General features: G+C 34.5%; 1 protein-coding gene across 1 annotated transcript in view; it reads right to left on the minus strand.

Annotated features, from left to right (window-relative positions):
• Positions 1–5,860, minus strand: part of Jade3 (jade family PHD finger 3) — a 104,805-nt gene that overhangs the window by 91,906 nt on the left and 7,039 nt on the right. The gene's annotated exons all lie outside the window — the stretch shown is intronic.

Raw genomic sequence — 5,860 nt, forward strand, 5'->3', positions numbered from 1 at the left:
CCACAGAGAAACCCTGTCTCGAAAAACAAAACAAAACAAAACAAAACAAAAAAATATTTGGAAGATTGACAGGGCAACAAAAGAACGGTGTTTCAGCTATGAGCAAAGGTTCAAGGTATGTGAATATGAAAATGACAGTTAAATTACTGGTAATGCATAATGCACAGGAGGGGAGACAGCTCAGAGGTAACACCTGAAACGGACTACTTGAGAGTTATTTCACCTAGTTCTCCTGAAATCTGAAGAAAAGAAGTATTTGCATTTGAAGATATTACAAAATTGAACTAACAGACAATAAAAAATGAATATTTATGTTCCTTTATCCATATAGTGAATTATAGCCACTGCTTGGTGAATTAACAGGTAGAGAAAATTCTCCAGGAGAGATACATCTTCTTTGCCCCTGGTGCTATTCAGACTGAGCCACCATACTACACAGAAACCATAGGGGAAAGTAAAATTCTGTTGCATATTCTAATGATAAAATATTATAGGGAGATATTTGAGTGGGTATGCAAAATTTTTAAATTTCATCCTCAATATGCTTCTCAAAATTGAAGAGGTTTCCTGTAAAAATGCTTTTTAATGTAACACTTGAGAAATTATAGAATACGTCCCAGGTTTAATCTCTAGCATTAAAAAGATAAAGTTATAAATGGCTTACTTTTGGGGGACGTACTCAAGTTAATACACTCGATAAATGCTTTACCTAGAATTTTCTGTATAGAAAACACAATTCAATGAATGTTAGTTAATTCTGAGCTATTTTCATAGCTTCTTGTATAAAATATGGCAATACACTCAATTTTTATGAACATGATTCTTCCATGTTGAGAACACAAATAAAACCACCAAAACTTGCCATTTGATTCAACCTCTGAATGTTTCACAGATCTCTCATACATTCATATTTACTATGGAAGAGTTTTAAATTTTTTTTACACATTTTGAAGATAAAACTACCAAGAACACCATAGATTATTTACTCTTGCTTTAATTAATCAAATGTTTCTGACAAGAAACAATTCTATTAAGCATAATAATGTAATGAGTGTACTAAACATTGCTCAGTCTTTTATCTTTAATATACAAGAATCCTAGATATTATTTGTTTTACAAATAAGAGACACAAATAAATTAAATTCATTCAAGGTTGCACAGCTAACAGTGAAAAAAAGCAGGATCCAAACATGGGTTTCTTGCCATTCTATTCCATCATTCAAATTCTAGTTAACTAGTTATTGTGAATTATAGTATAATTCTAACAATCTCATTCCCAGGAATTACTCTAGAAAAATACAAACTTACATGCACACAAATACTTACATGTATTTGTGTATATGATTACTACACATAATCACCAAAACTTAAAAAAAATTCATCTGCCCTTCCATGTTGAACAACTAAACAAATTGTGATATATCTATACCATGGTCTATTCTATGCAGCAATACAAAGGAAACAAAATATTAATATAACAATTTTTATGATGTGAGTTCTCAAAAGCACTATGTTGTGTACAAAACCAAGATTCATAAGATGACATCCATTTTATATATTAAAACAAAAAAATTATAATGGAATACGAATTAATGGCATCCAGATATTAAAGTAGGAAGATTCTGTGATTAAGCTAGTATAAAAGAATTTTCTGGGGTAAAGGAACCCTTCTGTACTTAGAATGAGGTGGTGGTTACATGAAAGTATACAAGTTAAAATCCATAGGAATTCAATACAACCCTCAGAATTTCCATTTAGCTTTATAATTTTAAAGACACGTCATCTTTTTGGTTAGTACTAATTGCTGTACTCCTATCTTCTATATACATTTACTAGAATTCTACCTACCACTACAATAAGATTTATTATTAAAATAGATTAGAATGTAGACATTTTAGAAATTATAATATCCTTCCTATGATGGAATTTTTATTGCCCTTGGGGACCCTTTACTTTACTTACCAGGATGGGCCTGTATTGTATTAGACTCAAAATTTACTGTCTTGTTCATAACACAAGGTGCAACCAACCAGTGTTTACTAAACTGGCTCTGGCAATGTGGAGGAAGTGACAAACACATGGTCATTAATAAAATCTCTACTAAATAGACTAAATCTAGCTCTAATTTCTAATGAAACAATTACATCTAGATAGGCTAAATCTTGCTCTAATTTCTAATGAAACAGTTACTAAATTGTTAAAGATTTGCTCAGGAACTAAAAGGCATAGAATTTAGAAAGGAAGCAGACAGCACACTGCCAGTGGTACAGAGGTTTTTAAAGCCTAAAATAGGCAGAATCTAAACAACAATTATTCCATGCTCCCTAATCATAAATTTCAATGGGCTAAGTAAAAGATATATAAAGAAAGAGGTATGTACTGACTTTCTAGATATGTGATGTCTTGTAGTAGGCAACTTATTTTAAGGGATCACATGTCTGCTCATATATGTAAATCTTTCAGAGGCCATCATCCTACTCTTAAAATAAAAAAGATTGCCAAACTGAAGGGAAATCTGGCAGGGAAGTGAAGTTGCAGAACAAATTACCACTCTCATATCCAAAGAGACCAGGAACCTACAGAGATACAGGTTTGGGCACATAAGCCTATAAGAATTCTGAATCAAAAATTCTATGATTAGCCATAGTGTGAAACTCCTGTGTTCCACAGAGTAGTTTCTACCCCTTTAAAAAGCTTTTCCTACAGGAATCTCACCAGACTTTCATGGTGAAGACAAGGGAAAATCTAAGAGAAAGCTCCTGTAGTGGTACTTGGCTGGCTGACTGCAACAGTCCGCCGTGAAACTCACCCAGGCCATGTTCTCTAATATTTAGTACAGAGGAAAGGGATAAATCCTCAGGGAGGAGAACATTAGTATACCAAATGGGGTGTGGTAAGGGGTAGGAGCAAAGAGAAGGAAGCCCTACACAAGAAGAATGAACAGGTAACCTTGCTAGAAACACACTCAAGACCCAGGTTCACTAGAACCTGACCAATCAGATAATTAGAGAACACCTTCTCCTCAAACAATCACACCTGACATACCATCTAACTAGTAACAGTGGGATACAATTGGAAAAACTATAAAAACCTACTTTTGGAAAGCATCATAATGGACAACCCAAATCAAGTACTGTAAAAATGAAGTTATCATGGTGGTTAGAAAGATGGCTCAGCAGTTAAGAGCACTGGCTGCTCTTACAAAGGACCCAGGTTCAGTTCCCAGGAACCACATGGTGGTTCACAAACATGTTCAACTCCACTTTGAGGGAAATCCAACCTCTACAAGCACCAAGCACATAAGATAGCACACACACTTTTAGGCAAAACACTCATCCACATAAAGTAAACACTAAAAATACTATCACTAGAGGAATAGGAACTCTCTGGTGTCCTTACCCTGCCTTCCACCTACACAACCCAGGCCAACAAAAAACACGGAACAGGCCAACTCCTCACTAAAGACCTAGAAAAAGAATCAGAGCTTTCCAACTACTAAAAATTTATCAGAATCTCTTGTCCATGTGCAGTTTTCAGGATGTTCAAAAGGTAAGAAAATACCCCAAGTTACAAAGGAGTCACTGGCTCCAAACATAATAGTACAGATGTTGGGACTATAAAAAACTGAAACATAAAATAATTATGATTTGTCAAAACGTCTAATGAATAAAGTAGATAATATGTAAGCCCAGATAGATAACTTCAGCAAAGAAATAGAACCTACAAGAAAAAGTATATTTCCTAGAAATACTAAAGTTTAAACAACAACAACCCAGTGGGCTCAACAGTAGATTTGATGCAGCCAAGAAAATTATTAATGAACTCGAAGGTCATGTTTATTGATCAGGCCATTAAAAATTAAAACAAAAGAGGACAAAGGAGAAAAAAGGAACTAGCACACAAGGGCTGGAGTAATGACTCAGTGGTTCAAAGACCACAAAAATTAAACAAAAGGGTAAAAAGGAAGAAAAAAACAGTATGAAGGGGTTGGAGCGATGGCTCAGTGGTTTAACCCATTTGCTGCTCTTGCAAAGGACAGAGTACCAACATGCTGGCTCACAACCATCTGTAATTCCAATTCCAGGGGACCTGACACCCTCTTCTGGCCTTCACAGACACTGCAGACATATGGTGCAGACATACATGCAGGCAAAAATAAACATAAAAAAGAAAAACAGCATACAATATTCAAGAACTGTGAGCCACCAACAGTACAACAAACTGTGAGTTCAAGGCCAGCTTCGTCTACAGCGTGAGTTTCAGGGCAGGCTCCAAAGCTACAGAGAAACCCTGTCTCGAAAAATAAAAATGGCTGAGAAATTACATACATAAAGCACAGAAAAATTGCTTTCTACACAAAAAGACATAATTATAAAACAAAACCAAAATTCTACAGCTAGTGTTATTATTGATGAGAGATGGGGACAAGTTAAGTGTTCCCTTTTCACTACAATTCTTTGGAGAAGAAAAATGTCAGAATACTAATATTACTTATTTCAATACTCACTACAAAACTATAGTACTCAAGAAAGTGTGTTAACATAGTGTATCATGGCTGGGGATGAGGCTCAGCAGTAGAGCACTTGCCCAGCATACTTTAGGTAATGATATCTACCCTCAGCACTGCAAAAAAACCACTTTAGAGGACAGTTGGTCCACTTCTGTCAGAGAAAGATCAGCAATTCCATTTCCATGTATTTATCCAAAAGGAACTGAAAACTTATACTCACACAAAGACCTATAAGCTAATATCTGCCACACCTGTTGTCCTCTAGCTTATACACATGTAATTCAAAACTAGAAGTATAGTTCAGTATGTATCTTGTACAAGGAAAGCCCCAGACACACTCAATACCCAGCACCACAAGAAAAAGCCAGAAGTATACCAACAAGCATTTCTAGGGGAAAAAATTTACCAGAGTCACCATATGCACCATTTTTGTTTGTCTGTTTTATTTAATATTATTATAATTTTATTTATTTATTGTCTGTTTTTTTTTAAAGGACACATGTTTGTTTTAAGACAAGGTCTCATATAGTCCAAGTGTTCTTGAACTTGTTATGTAGACCAGGTTGGCCTTGATTTCTTGATCCTCATGCCTATTATGTTCCATTCCCTTAAGAGCTAGATATATATTTTGGTACAAGAATAGATGTGATCAAGTCAAGTTGGGAAGGAAACCATGAGAGTTCCCATTACTATATATAAGGTCTCTTTTTAAAAACACATTTAATTTTTGAAATAGGAAAATAAACAACACATCTTGAAATTCATAAAGTACACATTAGAGCTTATGCAATAAAAAGTCTCATTTTCAACCACTAGTCCAGGCCACCAAACTGTCAGTACCTTAATAAGCCCTTCAGAAATTCTGTGTCTATGTAAGCAAATATATGTATTTTCTTGCCCTCAACTCATTATCTATTTTACATGAATGGCAATACCTCCTCTACTGTTTTTTGGTTTTTCTAATTATATACACTATAGATTACACAATATATAGTGTAATACTCTTGTAAAACCAATCCCTGACTGATACTCAATATATCACCGATCTTCTGCTACTATAGGCAATATTCCAAGTAACTTCTAAGTATTTGTTGAATAAATTCTTGGGTAAAGTGCTAAGTCAAACGTTATGTTTATAAATATGGACAGCTCTTTTCAAGTTACTGAGTTAAATATCAGGAATTCTAAAATTGTGTCTTAGGAGGACATAAAATCTAAGATTATGTCATTGCACAATTTTCAGGAGAAATACATAACCCCTACAATACACAAAATGAGTATTTTACTCAGTTCCCCATGTTTCTTTCTTTTTTTTTTTTTTTGGTTTTTCGAGACAGGGTTTCTCTGTGG

Source organism: Microtus ochrogaster, chromosome X (genome assembly GCF_000317375.1).
Source record: "Microtus ochrogaster isolate Prairie Vole_2 chromosome X, MicOch1.0, whole genome shotgun sequence".
Lineage (NCBI taxonomy): Eukaryota > Metazoa > Chordata > Mammalia > Rodentia > Cricetidae > Microtus > Microtus ochrogaster.